This window comes from Cervus elaphus, chromosome 23 (genome assembly GCF_910594005.1).
Source record: "Cervus elaphus chromosome 23, mCerEla1.1, whole genome shotgun sequence".
Lineage (NCBI taxonomy): Eukaryota > Metazoa > Chordata > Mammalia > Artiodactyla > Cervidae > Cervus > Cervus elaphus.
The window spans coordinates 80,606,884-80,627,847 of NC_057837.1; the positions used below are offsets into that span (position 1 = coordinate 80,606,884).

The 20,964-nt window shown below is 47.7% G+C and overlaps 2 long non-coding RNA genes across 2 annotated transcripts; one reads left to right on the plus strand and one right to left on the minus strand.

Moving 5' to 3' along the window:
- The first annotated feature begins 1,072 nt into the window (after nt 1-1,072).
- Nucleotides 1,073-13,198, plus strand: LOC122682191. Its single transcript, XR_006337255.1, has 3 exons — nt 1,073-1,480; nt 12,840-12,929; nt 13,059-13,198. It is a non-coding gene; the product is annotated as an uncharacterized LOC122682191 (long non-coding RNA).
- On the minus strand, nt 5,833-9,726 carry LOC122682192. Its single transcript, XR_006337256.1, has 3 exons — nt 8,463-9,726; nt 6,710-6,832; nt 5,833-6,331 (listed from the first exon to the last, which is right to left on the minus strand). It is a non-coding gene; the product is annotated as an uncharacterized LOC122682192 (long non-coding RNA).
- Nucleotides 13,199-20,964: the final 7,766 nt, after the last annotated feature.

Here is a 20,964-nt window from a genome sequence, read left to right on the forward strand (position 1 = left end):
GGTGATGGACAGGGAGGCCTGGCGTGCATGGGGTCGCAAAGAGTCGGACACGACTGAGCGACTGAACTGAACTGAATCAGAAAGCGCAAGTGCAGCCCCGTGTCCCAGCAGCTCAGGGACGTCCCGGAGGAGCCCTCGAGCAGAGCACGCGGACCTTGACAGCAGGGCAACGTGAGAGCGTGAGAACTGGAAACAAACCGAAGGCCCAGCAGCCAGAGGATCGGGAAACAGATCGGGACAAAGTCATTCAAGGGAGCCTCACACCAAAGCTAAAGTAGCTGAGCTGGAGCCCAGATGAACCGCATCAGCAAGGCAGGATCGCAAGAGCTAACTGTTGAATAAAGAGCAAATCACAGAAAGACACGTGAAGCCTGAAACCTAAAAACAGAACCGTACATTATGAATATGTTCACAGGTGGTAATCATAAAACATGTTTGGGAATAATGGATACCAAATTCAGGAGAGACATTGTTTCCAAGAAAAGAGAAAGGAGGGACTTGTCACTGTTTAGTCGTTAAGTCATGCCCAGCTCTTTGTGGCCTGGTGGACTGTAGCCCTCCAGGCTCCTCTGTCCACGGGACTCTCCAGGCAAGAATACCGGAGCGGGGTGCCATTTCCTCCTCCAGGGGATCTTCCCGACCCAGGATAGAACCCACATCTTCTGCATTGCGAGCGGACTCGACCGCTGAGCCACTGGCGGAGCCCGAAAGGGGAAACAATTCAACTCTATCTGTATTATTTTATTTCTCAGAAAAGTCTTAGGGTCTAAACGACTCTAACATTAAGATCTGACAAAGCTGGGTGGTGAATGCTTTTCTGTATGCTTGAGATGTTTCAGAATTTTAAAAATCATGTTTCATTACTTGTTTTGTCTGTTCTCTCTCCTCGTGATAAAAGTGTTGGGACTGTAAAACGCGTTTATCACTTATGCTTAGATGTGCGTTTTTCAGAGCAGCCGTTTCCTCCTGCTCTGAAGGCCCTGTAAAAGGTTTTGGGTGGATGGATTTCAGTTCCGAGTGCTAGAACTTGTTTTCCGCTGGGTTCGCAGGAGAGGTCATGCAGTGCGCGCTGTGGTCGGGGTTGAGTTAATCATTGACTGTGGCTGTCCCGGGGCTGCGTCCCCTGCGCGAGCCTTCGGGTGGGCGGCGGGTGTCCTGCCGCCCCGGGACCGCGCCGGGAGATGGGCCGCAGGCTGGCCGGATGGCCGAGCCCCCAGGTCGGGTCCACAGCGTCGCTGCCTCCCTGGGCCAGCAGTGTTTCCGCCATTCGCTGTAGCCAGTCCGCAGGAGGACGAGACGCACAGAGAGACTCAGGCCTGGCAGTTACTCCTGACCTCCTGCGGGAGGTCAGGGAGGCCAAGGAGGTGTGCGACCTTCCGGTTAAAGTGTGACTTGACAACAGGGGCAAGTGAGGCATCAAGTTCATGGATGAGATCAGTGTCAACGGGGACAAACCCCACGGGTGACCACGGACGTGTGTGTGAGTAAGTAAAGCGGTGCATTACAATAACGTGGATTAAATCCAAAGCCGATAACGTTGTACACATTATCTCGTAAGTTACGGGCTCAGCACACCCTGCGAAAGGTGACATGTCTGACCCTGAACTGACTCAGCAAAGACAGGGAGGGCCAGTGTATTCCTCAAAGGGCTTATCCTCCCAGGAAGCCAGGTGGCAACTCAGAAACAGTCCACTCTTGTGGATGGTTTTGTGGTGGGTTGGGTTAAAAAATTGTTTTTGCATTTTACTGCGATAAGAACATGTCACGTGAGCGCTTCCCTCTGTTATCTCCAGACCCCATGGTGTAGGCACATTCACAGAAGTTACTCATCTTAATGGACACACCCTTCAGCGACTCCGTATCTGCCCCTTCTCAGCAGCTGACCAGCAGGATTCTATCCTTCGCTCTGTGAGCTGAGCTATGGTAAAGCTGTCATGCAGCTGGATCCTGCCCATGAGGATCATGTAGGTGGATATTTGTCCTTCTGTCGCGGCTTCTCTCACTTAGCACAGTATGCTCAAGGTTCACCCGTGTTTTTGCACTTCACAGGATTTCCTTCTTTTTAAAGGCCAAATAATATTCCGCTGTGTGTAGATGTGGCATTTTCTTGGTCCATGCATTCATTCAGGCACTTTGGAAAAAAATTTCAACTTTCTATTTTGAAAATCTCAAACTGCAAACATGTTGGAAAAGGATGTTTCATGAACACCAGGAATGTCATTTTTACCTTTCACCCACGTTCTTCAGATTAACATTTTGCCACATTTACTGTTTCTGTCTCTGAGATACACTGTGTATTATGTCGCATGTACTGGGTACATTAATATAATGTGTGTGTGTTTGTGCTCAGTCGTGTCCGACTCTTTGCGACTCCACGGACTGTAGCCCGCCAGGCTCCCCTGTCCATGGGATTACCCTGGCAAGAATACTGGAGCAGGTTGCCATTTCCTTCTCCAGGGGATCTTCCTGACCCGAGGAATGAACCCACGTCTCTTGCACCTCCTGCATTGGCAGGCAGATTCTTTAGCACTGCGCCACCTGGGAAGCCCGTAATATAGTATATGCATGTGTGCTAAGTCGCTCAGTCATGTCCCACTCTTTGCGGCAATTTGGACTGTAGCTCACCAGGCTCTTCTGTCCACGGGATACTCCAACCAAGAATACTGGAGTAAGTTGCCATACCCTTCTCCAGGGGATCTTCCCAACCCAGGGATCGAGCCCGCTTCTCCTACATCTCCTGCATTGGCAGGCGGGTTCTTTACCACTAGCACCACCTGGGAAGCACAATATAGTATATACAAACATTATTTTTCTGCAAAATTATTTATTTGAGAGCACGTTGCAGACATCTCACCATTTTATTTTTAAAACCCTCAACAAGTATCGCCCGTGAACAAGAGGTTTCTTTCATACAATTACACAATCAGGGTTGCCTGCAAGAGAAATCTGCACAGGCTTTAGAAGAGGGAAGTGAAGAAACCCTGACTCTGAAGTGAAGAGTCCTGACTGTGCTTCCACTGCTGGACAAGGTCCACCCTGTAAGCAATCCCTCCTCTGGATCTCTCACCCTGGTTCTGCTTCCCTGAACAAACCCTAAGCAAACAGACAGAATCTGAGTATCTATCTACCTTGGAGCTTCCTGAGGTTTTCCAAGTTTTAGGGAGAAAACTGTTACTTTTAGGTAAGTTTATAAAGCTAACTGATCAGTCCCTTAGCTGGGACCAATTACATTTACATGAAGACTTTTCAAAGGGGTGAACTTTTTTCTCTGAGTTTTCTACTTGTTTGGTGAGAGAGCAGTTTTTGCTTGCCTCCTAGGTCAGCAGAAGATGTCACTGGGTTTTGTAACGCGTGAACCCAGTGACTGCAATGAGTTAGAGGTGACGAGGTTCAGCTGGCAATCACTGGCAGACCTCCAGGTCTCTGTTCGGGACCTGTGACCTTTAAATGAGTTTCTGAGGTTAAAGTTTCGTCCCAGCGTGAGGCCAGCTCTAAAGAACCCTAGCTTTTTAGACTGAAGAGGAAGAGAGACCTGGGGGAGGGAGAGAAGAGGCCACTTGTGATGTGGGCCTGGGGGACGGGGGAGGCAGCCACTGGGTTTGTGGCCGCTGAGGGCTCTGTGGCCAGCTGCAGCCAGAGCTGGATCGCAGGAATGCTGTCTTACTGCTGTGTGCCTGGAAACAGGGCTTCCCAGGTGGCTCAGTGATAATCCGCCTGCCGGGGCAGGCGATGCAAGGGACGGGGGTTCGATCCCGGGTCAGCAACATACCCTGGAGGAGGAAATGCTATTATTACCTGGAGAATCCCGTGGGCAGAGGAGCTTGGCGGGCTACAGTCCATGGAGTCACGAAAGAGTTGGACACGACTTAGAGACCAAACAATAACAACCAGAAGCAACTTACACCATGTCGTCAAGTCTCCGTGTCCTGATTTATAACACGGAGTGATAATCCCTTTCTTAAATGGTTTGCAGAGATCAAATAGAGCCATATGTGGAGGGCTCTGTGTAGTGCCTGGCGTGCAGGACAGCGGATAAGAGACTCCTGACCCAGGTGACCTGAGACAAGTTATTCAGCTGTTCAGTGCCTCAGTTTGCCCATCTGTAAAATGGAGCCATCGATAGCACCAGCTTCCAATATTTTCACGAACATTAAATAAGTAGGCAGTAGTGTGGTTAGGACGGCACACATTAGATTCAGATTCTGGCTCCAACATTTCACTGCTGTGTGACCTTGTGAAAGTTACTTAACATCTCTGAGCCCATTATTGGTTCTCATTTAAAGAAGAAGCATGATGCAGTTCCCTGGTCGTCTGGTGGTCAGGACTCTGTGCTTTCACTGCTGAGGGCGCAGGTTCAAGCCCCGGCTGGAACTAAGATCCTGCAAGCCCCGTGGTGCGCTGTGAGGGGGTAAAGTGGGCAACAGAGCCTGGCGCTCCGTTTCCAGTAAATATGGTTGTCATCATCGACGTATTCCAGGGTCTGAGCGCAGCGCGTGGTATGCTTCCTTGTTTTTAACTCCCGCCGCCCTCCTGCTGGGTGGGCGTCATTTTATACTCCTGCCCCCTGACGGGGAAGCCACTGAAAGGTGGATCGGGGGTCAGTGCTCGCCGTCTGTCTGCTCGTCTCTGGGCTGCGGAGCCGAGCCCCTCACCACTGTGCTGCCTCCTGCTTTCAGTTCCGTTTCTAGGAAGCCTGTATCTGGAGGAATAGATGAGAAGGGCAGCTCACTGCCTCTGCAACCCCTGTTTCTCTCGTCGAGTGCTTGATAAAGGCTGAGCGTCCTGGGGTCGGAGTGCCTACCGTGGAGGCTGCGGGTTGTCTCCTAGGACACGTCTGTAAAGTCGTGAAAGAGAGGGCAGACTCTCTGTGTCGGGGTGCAGGGCCTTTGGGGGCGCTGCCTCATCTCCTTGTTGCCCGAAGGTTCCTGCATCCACAGTGGGAGTGCTGAGGAGCTGCTCAAAGGGAAACACAACCCCAAGCTTTATGACTCTGAAGCAACGCTGTAAGCAGTCCTGCTTTTTAACAATGGAGAAGAACATCACAAGAGCTAGGGCGCTTTTTCAGAGGTTTCCGTTGAGACACACATCCGTGAGGATGCTTGTTGCTAATAGCTAGGGAAATGAGGCTGATTCTAGAGGAGGAGGCATCTTTCTCCTCTGGGGACTGCTGGAGAGGGAGGAGCAGACGCTCGGGGCGCCGAGCCACGCTTCAGGACATGAGATGCGCTGGGTGTGGGGCTCTGCTCTCACCGGATTTCACAGCTGAAGAAATCTATAGGCAGAGTTTTACCTCTTCAACTGTTTCTTTTCCGTTTTGGAGGCACATGAGTGGGGACTGGAGTGAAGAGAAGGGCTTGTGCCTGGTCCTTTAACACATGCCAACGCCCAGGGCGTGGAAGGTGGGGCGGGAGTGTCAGTGCGTGAAACGGGCGGCGGGAGGTCAGGGGAGACGGTGGAGCGCAGGGCGAACCAGCGAGGACCCGACCTCCTCAGGGATTCAGTTACCAGGCCGGCCGGCGATGCGCGGGAACTACTTTCCAACGGAAGTGAAGGTCCCGGTTTGGAGAATGGAACCTCCCGATTTTAAAAAATCGTTGGTGAATTCAAAAGTTTAAGACACACCCTACAAGCCAAGCAGAACCTTCCTGAGGCCCGCAGTTGGCTAAGAGCCTGCCTGTTGGTGACCTGGGCCGCAGAATCTTCCAGCAGTCCACACATTTCCTGACAGCAGAGCTCCCACCTCACTTCCTGTCAAGTGTTGTTTTTCTTCCAAGGCTGCCCTGTTTACTCAGGTCAGGCACCCTTGGTGTGATAATTTCCTTAATTCTTCATCCTGAATCAGGACCTCAAGTGAAGACAATGTTTTACTTGTGTTTCCTGCCTACCATTCACCCCTTTGTGCTTGTTCAGCCATAAATTCAGGAACCACAAGGAAAGCTATTAAGATTAAAGAATGTTTTAAACTCTCATCCCACCCCTAGTTTTTATTAAAGAATCTTCTTTTTATAGTAAACTAGAGAGAGGATGTTCAGAGTCCAGGTTCAGAAGGTGCAGGGTTTTTGCTTAGCAAAGTTCAAAAATAGAACAAAAAATACAACTTGGTAAACCATTAATATCCAAATACTACTCTTTCCTCCATGAAAGCAGCCACTGGAACCATCTCCACCTCTGAACTTGGAACAAGACACGGCCTGCGAGGCTGGTTGCATTTTTCACGCACTGTTGATTCTGTCTCTTGGTTCCGTCCTTGCATCTTTAAGGCAACAACCAGAAAAACAGCCGTGGGACACCCAGCTGGGCTGTAAGTGTTTCTCCTGGATTTCCAAGCAGACTCGGAGAGTGAGTCAGAGATGAGTCATAAGCCCATGAATTTCAGTTTCAGGTTAAGTCTTTCATTAAAGGCAAGGCAGTTTCCCCAGATTATCATATTTCCCCTTTGGTGAACAAATGTGTTTACTCTAAAACACTCATCAATAAAATCATTCAGCAGACGTGGTCTATCAAAGAAATGCTAAACTAGTTTCTATGCTTCAAACCATTTCGGAAAGATACATTATAATTGAAGAATGGGAGATAGAAATGTGAGTTTTCACCGAAGAAAATGTGGGTGACCAGTTAGACACATACACACTCATACACACAGATTCACACTCATACACACAGATGCTCACTCATACACACAGATAAACACTCATATACAGACACTCACTTCCAGACCCAGTGGTGCGCAGATGCCTCGTGTGACTGGTCACGTTGGTTTAGTTCACAGTCAGAATTTCTGTCGTGTGTGACTCTAGTCAGCTTCTTACTTGACTTCTGGCCACTTCTGTTTCTAATCAGCAAAACATAGGTGATAAGAGAACCTCCCATGGAAAGTTGTGGAGATTAAATGATGTAAAATATGTCACACTTCTAGCACAGTATCTGGCCCATAAACAAAGTCCATAAGTAGTATAAATAGTACTAGGACCACTAACACTTCCATGGCTAATGTTTTTTACAGGCATCTTGCTCCAACCATTAAATAACAGACAGGACTCTGACTCCTTCCACCAGAGCCTGTGACCAAGATGGTGGTGGTTTGTTCTCTAAGTGGTATCTGACTCTGCAACCGCATGGACTGTAGCCCGCCAGGATCCTCTGTCCATGGGATTTCCCAGGCAAGAATACTGGAGTGGGTGCCATTTCATTCTCCAGGGAATCTGCCTGACCCAGGGATTAAACCCAGGTCTCTTGCAATTGTGGGCTTCCCTTATAGCTCAGCTGGTAAAGAATCTGCCCGCAATGCGGGAGACCTGGGTTTGATCCCTGGGTTGGGAAGATCCGCTGGAGAAGGGAAAGGCTATCCACTCCAGTATGGAGAATTCCTGGAGAATTCCATAGACTGTAGCGGGTCGCAAAGAGTTGGACACGACAAAGCAACTTTCACTTTCACTTTCTCCTGCATTGTAGGCATATTCTTTACTGATTGAACTACCTGGGAACCAAGAATAAATTTGTATCCCACATTACATTGGGAGAGAGAAACAGTGGACTGTGGACAATGCTTATCTCATTCAATGTGAACTTGTTGTGCCTGTGAAGACCCACCTCCCTAGTTGTGTGTGTCCCTAGAGAATATATTCTCTGTGAAATGACAGTGGGGAAACAGAGTATCTTGTCTGGGGACATCAAAGATCCAAGGAAGGAAAGCCGGTTTCTGGGGATATTAGATGAATTTTGCAGGCAGCTGTTGCTCGTAAGATTTTTACATAAGCTTTGCCTACTAAGCCCAGGAAAGTATGCTAAATAACCTGGGAGCCTAAGCAACAGACAGCCCCCAGATCACTTTCCATTTCTCCTTTGTTGGGTCTAAATTCTCTTCACAGTTTCCCACTCAGACTAGGTTCAGTTAAGTGAAAGTGTGCGACCCCATGCACTATAGCCACCAGACTCCTCTGTCCACGGGACTCTCCAGGCCAGAATACTGGAGGGGGCTGCCTTTCCCTTCTCCAGGGGATCTTCCCAACCCGGGGACTGAACACCGGGTCCCCGCACTGCAGGCGGATTCTTTACCATCTGAGCCCCAGGGAAGCCGGAACCAGAGGACCCATCAGCTGCTTTACCTCTGTTTCACTGCAGGAGGCGCTGCAGTGCTGAAACTGGTGTGCCGGGTCTGACTCCTGGTTGTTGGTTGGTTTTATTGGTTGGTTAATTTAAGATTCGTAAGATGGGGATAAGGAAAATTGCAGCAGCAACTCCTGAGTGAGTTGGGAGGGTTAAATGAGTGCTGAGGACAGTGCCTGGTTCTGAGCACAAACTTAAGAAACACTGTGAATCTCGTCCCAAAAAATCCGCGCACACACACGTCCACCCAGATGGCGACTGTCTTCCCAGAGTTCACAGATCTTGCCTCCACCACCTCCCAGGTTTAGAACCCCGTGTGGAAAACAACCTGCAGTCCACAAGGAAGGTGTGTTTACCTGGGCAAACCACGCTCCTCGCCATCTGATGCCTTCCGTCTGTGGGGATTCAGGCCGTGTCAGAGGGAATGTTTAATGGGGCTTGGAGGTTTGAATTTTGTTTATTAGGAAGGAAGGAACAGGCTCCTTCAAGCTGGTGATTCATCCTCCGGTTCTTTCAGGGAAAGAGGGGGAGAGTGACTGAAGAGCCCTCATCCCGGCTGGAGCAGAGACCTCACAAAGGCTGCCTGCCCTCCAGAGCTTCTCCGCGCTCCCTCTGGAGAGGGCCGGGCTGAGTCACTCCTGTGCCTGGACACATCAAAAGGCAAACTGCCTGTTTGTCGGGCTCGCCAGACCCAGCTAGGAGAAGCAACGGCAGGTCTGGGTGTGACTCACTCAGACCAGGTCGGGGAGTGGAGGTCACCGGGTTCCCCGGGCACTGATCCTCACCCTCACCGGGGGAGCCAGGCTGCCTCTTGCCAGGGAGCTGGGCGAGGAGACACTGTTGGTCTGTCTCCGCCTCCACTGGTGCCAGAGCGGAGCCCAGCAGGGCTTAGAAGACGCGCATCAGACTTGGGTTTAGAGAAGAATGGGACCGTCACTCAGAGCTCACGAAATACCCGGGGCACGAGTTCAGGGGGCCTATTGCTGCGAAAAACAGGCCAGGCAGGCAGCTAATTAAAAGAAATATGCGAAAAACGTGTGAACAGGAAGCAGAAAATGATTGCTCTGGGTTGTTCTTTAGATGCCTGGTCCAAAATGCAGGTAAATCTTTGAGTCTGCCCACCACCCCATTTTTTTCTCCCATAAATTTATTTTCTTCAAAGTCAGGGTCTTCCATAGACATAGAAAACAAGTTTATAGTTACCACAGTAGAAAGGTGGGGCGGGGGTAAATGAAGAGTTTGGGATTAACGGATCCACACAATCATATACGAAATAGACGGCCAACAGGGACCAACCGTGTAGCATACAGCACTGTACTCGGTATTTTGTAATAAACTATAAGGGCAAAGAGCCTGAAAAAGAACAGAGACATACATATGTATAATCGAATGACTTTGCTGTATGCTTGAAACCAACACAACTCTGCAGATCAACTATACTTCAATAAAAATTTAGAAAAATAAGAGAGGGTCTTCTTATAGCTGGAATTTTCTACCACATACCATAACAGATTCAACTTCAGCACATGCCACACTAAATCATATTTTTATATACACATAAATAGTCATATAAGTGCATACTATACAGATATATATATATGTATCAAGTTAGCACTGATGCATGCTCATACAAGCATATACTATCACACATATGTATATGTATCAGTACTAACTTGAGTAACAGCTGGTTACTGACATAGTTTTATATTTTCTAGATACTTATTAAACGTCTGTTACATGTCATTTTGATATTTCTTTCTCATAGGTAGGACGCGATTTTTTTCCAGGTCTCAACTATTTTTTTAGGTTGTTGTGGAAAAAAAAAAAATCAGATCCTAGTCCCATCAGCCTTAAAGTAGCTGAGATGAAAACCTTTAGGGGAATATATGTTTTATGATCTCATCAATAAGTGAACACATCCTTGACGTTCTTCTGAGGCTAAACACACATGTACGTGTGATGTGTGTGGGTGTCTGTGTGTGTTGCAGTTGGTGGTAAGGTGCGTCAAGCCAAGCGTTAACTGTCTGTGCTGGGCATATCAGGAAACAATGTCGCACTTTATGTGAAAAATGTATCTTGGTCATGTTTTGAGCGGCATGGAATTTGGGAAGAATTATGACATTTGAAGAAGAGAGGAGAAAAAAGAATTCAAACTAGCGCCTTTTCATTTCCATGACCCAGAAAACATTGAATTCTTTTAATTGTTGCCACTAGGATTTCCCAGCTGGCACAGTGGTAAAGAATCCGCCTACCCAGGCAGGAGACCTGGGTTCCATCCCTGGGTCGGGAAGATCCCCTGGAGAAGGAAATGGCAACCTGGCCCAGTATTCTTGCCTGGAGAATTCCAAGGCCTGGCAGGCTATAGTCCAGGGGGTCGCAAAGAGTTGGACGCGACTGAGCGTTTGAGCACACACAATTGTTTCTTTAAAAGTCCAAGACTCAGAGGAGAGAGCGGAGGAAACACATCTTCGGCAGGGTCTCCAACAGGAAGCAGCTCGGCAGGGGCAGAGGTGAGTGCTCTGGGGTGCCTTTCAAAGAGGCGGCCTCTCCTGAGTTGTTGACAGGCTGGTAGCTGAGGGGAAGGGGAGGGAGGCTCACTCACCCTTTTGACCTTGTGAACTGATCATCCTTAGGTTAAGAATGAACTCCTGTCCCCACACGAATATTGCAGAGTTGGCCCAGACGTGCAGAAGAAGAGAGATGGAGACAGCAAAGGAATCTTGATGTTCCGTGGACCAGACACCATGTACTTATATGGATTTCCACGGAGGAGCCAGTTTACATGCAACACATTCCTTCCTTGAGGTGTTTCAGGACATTCCCATAACAGTCTGTAATTATCCCAGTCAGGGTTCAAGAAACAGCACAAGACATGGTGAGAAATAGCACAGGCTCGGTTTGCTGCAGATGATGACTGGATTTGGGAAAGAGGCCTCAGAGATTCTTGTGTGTCGGGGGCTATCATTAGCCTTTTCTTCAAGAGAAAGAGTGTTACTGTCAAATCAGAATCTTTTAAAGCTTTGTGATGCTTACTGGGTCTGACACATAAAGGTCTTCAACCCTGAGAAGCATGTTGCCTCTGTGCCTGCCAGGCCCCTCTGTCCGTGGGATTCTCCAGGCAAGAATACTGGAGCAGGCTGCCATTTCCTTCTCCGGGGGATTTTCCCAACCCAGGGATCGAACCCACATCTCTTGTGTCTCCTGCATTGGCAGGTGAATTCTTTACCACTGAGCCACCAGGAAAGCCCTTAAGAAGCATGTTAAGTCTTTATAAAATTGTTTTCCAAACTAGTTATTTTATTTCTCTTCAAATTCCTCTTCCATTTTCTCCATCACTTATTGTTGGCCAATTGACCACTTTTTTAATTGGTTATTTTTATTAGTCTTCTTCAAAGTTATGAGATAATAAACTAGTCCTAAGTCTGTGATGTGAACCCCAGAGTTCAAATACAATTTTAGTGGAAGGCATGGCTGATGGGAAAAGTAGGTCAGATAGCTCATGATAAACTGCTCCCAAGAAGGGATTTTGGCCCCATTCACAGTGGACACTTTTCCTCATTCTGACTTTATTAATTTGCTGCACACAAACTTCCTGATCAGTTCACCCAGTAATTTTATCACAACTGCTCTTGGGCGTAATCATTCCTGGGACATAATTTAACTCAGGGGGTTTACAATTGAGCTATGGGTCAAAATATATGGGGGAAAAAATGTCTCACCAGGATGCCTAAAGATCCTTGGTTTAAATATTTTGGCAATCCAAGGCTCGGCAGAGGAATTCAACACGATTTTTTGAGTTCTGTTTCTTGGTTGCTTCCTTCCTTGGCTTAAGCAATGAGTTCACACGTTGGTCTGGGCATGTGGTTCAGAGAACTGTCCTCAGATTCCAGTTAAGCTTCGTGGAAGAGTGAATCTAGTTGCCACCTTTACGTCTGAGGCTCTAGTTCACACTCCTTTGGCTTATTTCTAAATGTTTTTATTTTCTAATAAAAAATTAGTTCTTTCTGAAGATGCAGTACATATGTACAATGGAATGTTAGTCAATCATAAAAAAGGAAAATGGTGTCATTTGCACCAACATGGATGGACCTGAGTGAAGTCAGACAGAAAAGGTGAAATAAGACATCCCTTATATGTGGAATCTTAAAAAAAAAATGATACAAATGAACTTACAAAACAGAAAGTCACGGACTTAGAAAATGAACTTATGGGTGCTGGAGAGGAAGGATGGGGGAGGGGTAGTTAGGGGGTCCGGGATGGACAGGGACACGAGGCTGTATTTAATGGATAACCAACAAGGCCCTGCTGCGGGCCTCAGGGACTCTGCTGTGTTACGCGGCAGCTGGGTGGGGGGTTTGGGGGAGAGTGGACACCTGTATTTGTATGGGTGAGTTCCTCTGCTGGCCCCCTGAAGCAATCACAACATTCTTTCCTAATCATCTATCCCCCAATACAAAATAAAAAGTTTTTTTAAAAAAGAAAAAACAATCACTTCTTTCTTCTTAGAGGTCATCTCGTCAGGGCTTAAAGTTCTTCTGTCTGGTGGAATGCTTTGTCTTTACTTAAAAAAGTTAGCTTGGTGCTTAGTATGTAATGATGATGTCTTTTATCTGTAGGAAAAGGGGAATTAGTCCTTTTCTTTTTTTAAGGGGGAAATGAGTTCGTGTTGGGAGCACCTGGTAACCGCTGGTTACAAACATTTGTTTCTTTCATTTCTTTCGTTGACTTGAAAGACCTTTCTGAAACACTGCCCCTGCTGAGGACTTGGCCTGAGAGCGCAAGAAGAGGAGATGCTTCCTGCGGGTGCCCAGTGAAGGCTGATGGTGAGGCTGGGCCCCCTAGAGGGAGATGTCATCTTGTGGGGTGAAGCTGGTGGCGGACACGTGACCTGAGGGGTGACAGAAGCGACATTCTGGCCTGTCTCACTTCCCATCCTCTGATTTCCTGCTTAGACTTGCTCCCGCTGGCCGCATCCAAATGCGGCCACTGGCAAAGGATCTGGAGGACCACGGAGCTCAGCCTCCCAGGGAGAGAGGAGGGCAGAAATGGATGCGGCTGGGGAAGCAAAGAAGTGGAAAGGGCGGTGTGAGCGACCCCAGCGAAGCCTCCACGCGGGGCGCCCTTTCTCAAGCCCCTTCCCAGCCATCGCCACACGGCTTCTCCCCACCGGGGGACCCACGCTGCTCGGCACGCGGACTTCTTTGGCTTTCGCTTCCGCTCGGCACCTCTCCTGTTCTCTGCCTTCTCTTCCAGTTTTTTGTTCTTGAACTTCTCTCCCCCTCTTCCTCTCCTGTCCTTGGAGCCTGCCTCAGCCTAACAAAAGGCCTAAACCTCCACTGAAAATCCCAAAGAGCTCTTTCATGAACTTTTTTTTCTAGTGAAAGGAGATGGATTCAGGAGGACAGTTCTGATTTTTAAATGGAGAGACTTGCATAAGATGATCTCTTCAGGCTATGCCTATTGGTCTTGATGATCAAAAAGAATCATGATGTACTACTTACATTGTGTAGTAAGAAAAAAAAAGACCAAAATTTTTTTTGAAAGGATAAAGAAAGCCCCATAAATACTGTATATCTTTTGTCAGAAAAGGATCGTCGATATATCTTCTCATTTCCTTTTTGGGTCTGCTGTTTTCAATTTCTAAGGCTGGTTACACCACTCAAGTGACTCATGGGCCCATTCTGAGAGTCGTGTTTCAGGTGGAATGAAATGAAGACATTCCAGTTGCTACACACAATGCCTGTGGGCTGACAGCTGTCACATATCAATAAATCAGACTCTTATTAAGAATTATTGGTTATTAATCACCCCAGTCCCTGACTATGAAGATGAATTCCTTATTGCTGTGCTAACAGCTTTCAAAACATACACTAATGCCTTCCATCTGAAAGAGGGTAATGTTTCCCTTTCAGGACAGAAATTAACTTCTTTGGTGAGGACATCGCCCATGAATTTAAGGTCCTACAGTGCGCTGAGCTCCGCTCTGAGAGGACAGTGATTCATGCAGACGTGGCACTGGGCTGCAGAGCCTCTGAAGCCTGAGCCGCCCCACTGTGGACGCTGAGCAACACACAGCTGGGCGCAGAATCCACTCCATCCCTGGGTTTGTCTTTAACGGTGAAAAAGTGCCTGAATGTGCTGTGCCAACAGCTTGTAAATCCATAATTGGGGGAGGCTACTGAGGCTCTAGCTGCCCACAGCGTGTTAGTATCAGGTTCAGAGGGTCCAGTTAGGCTGGAAGGTGAAATGATATGTGGCAGCGAATGAACAGGAGATCACTCACATTCTGGTGGAATTGTCTTTTAAGCTGCACTGTGTTCTGTGAAATTGGAGGAACGGCTTCCCAGATAACCCTGGCTTCGCTGTGTGCCCATATTCAGGGGCCACAGAGGTCACGATGAACCAAGTGCAGGTCCCCCCGAAGTTTCTCCAGATCGGATCAGACGGAGGGCTTGTCAAGGGGGAGACCCCTTCCCGCCTTCTCCCCGACACGTGCGGACCCTCGTTAAGGTGCCGGCAGCGCCGTTTCCAGGCGGAAGCTGCGATCTGCTCCCGCAGAGCCTGGCGTCCTTCCCGGAGGGGAGTCAGGCATGCCTCCGCGGCGGAAGCTGTCTGGGCCCCGCCTGTCTGCTTGCCCAGTGTCCCCAGTTCCCGTCTGACGAGCATCTCCCTGTCGTCGGAACGGGCACTGTTTGTGTTAGAATGCAAGCTGTCCTCCGCATCTGCTGCTTTTCACCCACCCAGCAGTTTTGTCTTGTGACCCCTCCGTGGCCAAAGGGTCAGCCGGCACCCCGGCATTAGAAGGTGAGGCCTTCACCCCTGGACGGCCGGGAAAGTTCCAGCCCCCCGCCCTCTCACACGCTTGTTGAGGAGACATGTAACCAGACAAGCAAATACATAGAATCATTTCAGACAGGGCGACGGGATATGAAGGAAATAAAATAGGGTGATGTTGCAGGATAGCTTAGTGGGAGCAGGGGGGTCATTACAGGAGTCGGTTTTCTCTGAATAAGCTATTTTAACGCTGAGACTCAGAATGAGAAAGAACCAGCCATGCTATGATCTGGAGGAAGAAGGTACCAGGTACAGAACTGCAATTGCAAGAAGTCCCCAGGCTGGAGTGAGTTTGGGTTGTTGAAGGAACACCGGCATCAGTGGAACCAGGGTGGAACATGCTTAGTGAGCGAGAGATTATGTCAGAGCGCGTAAGGGCCTGGGTGTACACCGTGACAGGGTGTTTTGACTTTGTTCAGTTATATCCATCCAACTGCACAGCCTACGATTCTTCACTTCCTTCCTTATCCATCTTAGGTATCACGGTTCACTGTTACAATCTCTCCCTTGAGAACATCTTCCCCTTTTATGTTAGTTAGCTGTTTCTGTGTAACAAATGCAGGGGTTCTTGGACAGTTCTGTCTCGCAAGACTGCAGTCAAGATGACTGTAAGCTGTCCGAGGCGTATTGGGCGGGGGCCTCGCTTCCAAGCTGACTTGCTCGCAGGCCCGGTGGGCAGTCCTGGCTGTTGGCAGCAGGCTTCCGCTCTGTGTCCCGTGGGCCGCTCCGCAGGACTTCTTGAGGGTCCTCGTGAGGTGGTGGCTGGCTGCCCCCAGAGAGGGGGATCCAGGAGAGTGCAAGGTGAAGGTCACAATGCCTTTCTGACCCAGCCGTGGCAATCACACACCACTTCACCGACCAGTCACACAGGCCATCCTGATTCACGTGGGGCAGCAGGGGCCCCACACGGGCAGCTTGTCTCTCTGTACCTGCTAAGGATGAGTGCAAACTGATGTGGTGTCTGCTGTTTTGATGTTTTTTTTTCTCAGATACTCATTTGAAGACATAAATCATAGAAATTGAGAACCCGTGCTCTGGGGTCACAAGGAACGCTGGGCTCAAAGATCGGGTTGACCACTCCTTGGCCCTGTGACCTGCGGCACATTTCTTAACCTTGCCAAGCTTCTGTGTCCTCATCCGAACACTGGAGGCCATTCCACCTCACAGCTCACGGTCAACATGAAAACTAAAGTGAGATGATGCTTTAAAACAAACTTAGAAATAGACAGCTAGTGGGAAACTGCCGTATGGCACAGGGAACTCAACTCGGTGCTGTGATGACTGACATGGGGGCGGGATGGGTGGGAGGCAGGCTCTAGAGGGTGGGGAGCCCTGTAGTAGAGCTGACTCACTGTTGTGCAGTAGGAACTGGCACGGCCCAACATTAAAGCAAGTGGCCTCCCATGATGAGTGAAAAGTAAGCAATCTCTGTGGCACATGTCTGCGCCTATCACACATACACAAGCAACGCTCTGCATTCAGTGACTATTAATTTGAGAAACTGTATTTTATTACACATTCACGTCTGCTCAAATAAAGGAAATAAGCTAAGTTCTGATGAAAAAATAAATGAAAGGCTTCCAAACAGAAAAGAAAAACAGACTTAGCCATGATAATTGTCACACAAATTTTCAGTGTATGTTATCAGCCACTGTCCTTGCTCTTAACTCCTTTTTTATTACCGCAGAATGCAGTTATTCTTTGACATATTTCACAAAGTTCAGCCTGCAGTCAGTTTAGATGGAAGAGACAGTGGACTTGGTGGTCTGGATGACCCCCTGTAATGCATATTCAGGATGCCAGACATTCAGACCTGTCATAAAAATTTCTCCTTCAACACGGTAAAATTTGGCAGGCTTGGTGTTTGTCCTCAGATGAGCCATGAGTCAAGCACTGGGCCAGCTCAGTAGGAACATCTAAGTTCAACCCCAGTGCGAAATCTAATCAGAGCTCCGAGTCAAAGGATGAGTTGGTGGTTCAGGTATTTATACCAGAAGGTGTTAAAAGATTATTTGGAACATGGTGGAGGATAAGAAACGGGATTTCAAATCCATTCCAGAATGACATTTCTTGACAGTCTTCTAGGAAATGAAGTTAACGAACTTTTGAAGATCATTCATTTTTTTTCAACTAAGGTTTTGCTGGACATGAGTTTCAACTAAGGTTTCAATGGACATGAGTTTGAGCAAGCTCCGGGAGTTGGTGATGGACAGGGGAGCCTGGCATGCTGCAGTCCATGGGGTCACAAAGAGTCAGACACAACTGAGCAACTGAACTGAACTGAAGGTTTTTGAGCGCTTACTATGTACCAGACACTAGGCCAGGTTCTGACAAAGTAGCTAAGAACAAGTCTGCCTGAACCCCAACTCTCACGGTGTGCAAAATTTAAGTCAGCAGCTAGAGCACGCGAAGCCCTTTTTATTCTGTTTGATGGCTTAACTTTCTACAAGTTGCTAGAAACTGCTAGAAACTTGAGGGATTTCCATCCATATGTTCAATGAATAATAGCCTTAGTGGCAGGTATAACATTTGTACCCAATTAATCAGCTGCCTAATTATTCAATAGCAGATAAAAATGTATTAACTTGTTGAGACAAATGTGTCTCCTGAAGCCAATGTTTAGAACTAAATTATCAACATATTTTGAGCAATAATGTCATGATCACAAATCATTTTTCTCAGTTGTCTTTCTGAGGGCTAATACGAGATCCCTGGGAACTGTTTGTATTGCAAGATAAACACATTGATAATGAATAGATTCCCAAGGCAATTTCCAACACTGGTGTGGAAATCTACACATTCCCTAAGCTCTGTTTGCTTCAAAGACAGGTGGAATTCCTTCTGAATTGGGTAAATGGAATGCATTCTGTAAACTGCCCCTTTTGTTACAATTAGCTCAGTAGCTCCTGTGGTTCCTAATTTGGTCAGTCCCATCTGACCTGACAAGCCAATTCTTTGCTCAATTGCAAATCCATAGTGCAGATTTTAATCTCTAACAATTAATAACTTACCCCTACATATCTTGGATAGTTCATGACTGCCAGTACGGGCATTTTTACAGCTGTGTGTTCAGGTCTCTAGGGAGACAATACATGTTTGTGAAATGAATGCATGCTTCTCTTCATTTTCAATTCAATGACTGGAATTTGCACCCAACACTTGAAATTTTGCACCATACTGAAATGACATCTCAACAGAGAAAAATTCTAGCATGAGCAATAGTTCTCAGCTGGGGTGATTTCACCTCCCAGGGGACATCGGGCAGTGTCTGGTGACATCTTTGGCGGTCACCACTGAGAGAGGTTGCCATTGGCATCTAGCAGGTAGAGAACCCAGGACGCTACTCAACATTCTGCAGCGCGCAGGACAGCACCCCTGCAACAGTTATTTAGCCCTAATGTCACTAACGCTGCTGCTGAGAAACGCTGATTCACCGGGGTGTGTGTTAGGCGCTCAGTCGTGCCCGACTCTTTGTGACCCTTTGGGCTATAGCCCACCAGGCTCCTCTGTCCATGGGATTCTCCAGACAAGAACACTGGAGTGGGTTGCCATTTCCTTCTCCAGGGGATCTTCCCAACCCATGGCTCGAACTCCCATATTGCAGGTGGATGCTTCACTATCTGAGCCATCAGGGAAGTCCGATTCACTTGGGGGGGGGGGCGTCTAGATAATTGTTTAAAAACAAATACTGTATTTTATACAAAAGAGAAGACAAGTTACTTAATTTATCCAAACCTGTTTGCTGATGTGTGCCCTGTGGCTGGTAACCATAACGACTTCTTGTTGTTGCCATGCGTTTAAGACGTGTGGCAGTTCCCTGGTGGTGCAGTGGTCAGGACTCTGCTTTCACTGCCGAGGGCCTGGCTTCTCTCCCTGGTCAGGGAACTCAAGGTCCCATAAGCTGGGTGGCAGAGCCAAATAAGTTAGTGATATACACAGAGTGCGGACTATGCTGCTGGCGCGCAGTAAGCCTCCGGTCCATGACCCTCACTGTTATTGGCATTGGCTTCTCTACGCAGAGGACAGTGATACCAGCCTCCGAGGTGCCCACCAGCGGCGTCCACCTCTCATGTGGTCTCCTCACTGAGCAGGGCAGACCTCCACAACCAACAGGCTTTTGCAGAAACGACTTGTGGGACTTCCAAGCTTTCGTCCTAAAAGTGTGACTTCTGCCTTGCTCTCGCTGGGAGGGGTCAGCTGGGCTCTAAGTCCATGTGAGAAACTCTGTAGCGATGTCCACCTAGTGAAGACTAAGGCTCCCTCCAAACGGCCAGCAACTTGCTGCCCCACGAGGGAGCCATCCTGGGAGGGTTCCTCCAGCCTCAGTCGAGCTTTGGGTGGGGGGAAATGTAAATGACCTAAACTGACCCAAGAAGAGAAAGAAAATCTGAATAAACCAATAATCAATAGAGCAATTGGTGCAGTGGTCAAACACCTCCCTGCCCATGTCAGGGCTGGCTCCACAAGTGTGGGACCTCCCCTGGGCAGGCACATGGGACCCCAAGCTTAGATGGGCACTTGGTCTAATGCCTTGTGCCACTATCTTGAAATTCTTAAATCTTTTTAAACAAGAAGTTCCTCATTTTTAGTTGACACTGGATCCTGCAAATTATGTAGCCAGTCCTGCCCACGCCTGTGTAGTTTTATAGGTTTTATAACTTTTAAAGTATTGATAATCTAAAGCCTTCTAGGAAACAGGAAAAGAAAGCAAGTTACCCAGTTTATTTTAGAAGAAAAGCGTAATTTTCAAGCTTCCAGGATCTCTAGAACAAAGTCATTTAGACGTGTAGGGATAAAATGTGATTTCATCAGATCGGCCAGAACATGAGTAACTACCAGAGTCATTCATTACCAAGGAAGTTTGATATTGACCTCCACATATGAACTGTCCTTTCCTCCAATGAAGTTTTCTGATTTTTTTTATTTTTCTGGTCCTAACAAGGAACATGTTGGACAAACTTATCCTAAGTTCATTCCATGCTAGTTGATGAGTTAACTATTTTAAGCTCTTCCGGTACTTGTAGACTTTTAAAGCCTTAATGTGAATTTTTTTGCAGGTCACTTGCTAGTGAACCATGGAAAAAATTGGCAGATTGAACGGATGTTTGTCCAAAGTCAGATTCAGCACCTTTATCCAGAAACTCTGAGGAAAAAAAAAAAAAGCTGAAGTTTGTCTCAGGAATTTCATGAAGACCACAACGGCAGCATATTCTGCTGGGTCTATGGTTCTGATCTAATCAACACCGTGTCTTTAGAAGGCAGTTCTGAGCTAGTCTTTGTGGCCTTATGATTTTAGTTGCTCATTTTAGTTAATCATCTGCTTCTGTTTTTTACTGCAAACCAGAATCCACTTTGCTGATGAATCAAAAACATCAGTGCCTCCATTCTTACTCACGTTCGTGTTTCCTGCCTTATTTTCATTTATTCATTTTCAATGAGACGATAACTCATATGTGGGGTTTTCCGACAGCCGAAAGGTACCTGAAATTAAAAATCTCAGAACGTTTCGGAGAACACTGATGACAGATAATTTCCTACCATTTAGGTGTTAAAGAACTAATCAATCCAAGCTTGCAAGGTGGGATGAGCTTGTCTCTGCAGTGAATGATGCTATGAAGAGCAGAGAACTTCCAGAAGGGAATAAGGAGCAACTCTTGCAATGTGAGAATAGAATTGCTTTATCCTTAAGAGGCATACAGTTTAATAGGATGCAATAGGTATTTGTTGGGTAAATCAGTGCATGACACTGTTCTGATGGTTAATTTGGGACTTACTAGGCTCTTTTCTTGAGGGGGGCTTCCCAGGTGGTGCTAATGTTAAAGAACCCACCTGCCAATGCAAAAAGAGAAGTGGATTCCATCCCTGGGTCGGGAAGATCCCCTGGAGGAGGGCACGGCAACCCCCTTCAGCATTCTTGCCTGGAGAATCGCACGGACAGAGGAGCCTGGTGGGCTGTAGTTCCTGGGGTCACAAAGAGCCAGGCACGACTGAAGTGACTCGGCACGCACGCAGACTTCTTTTCGG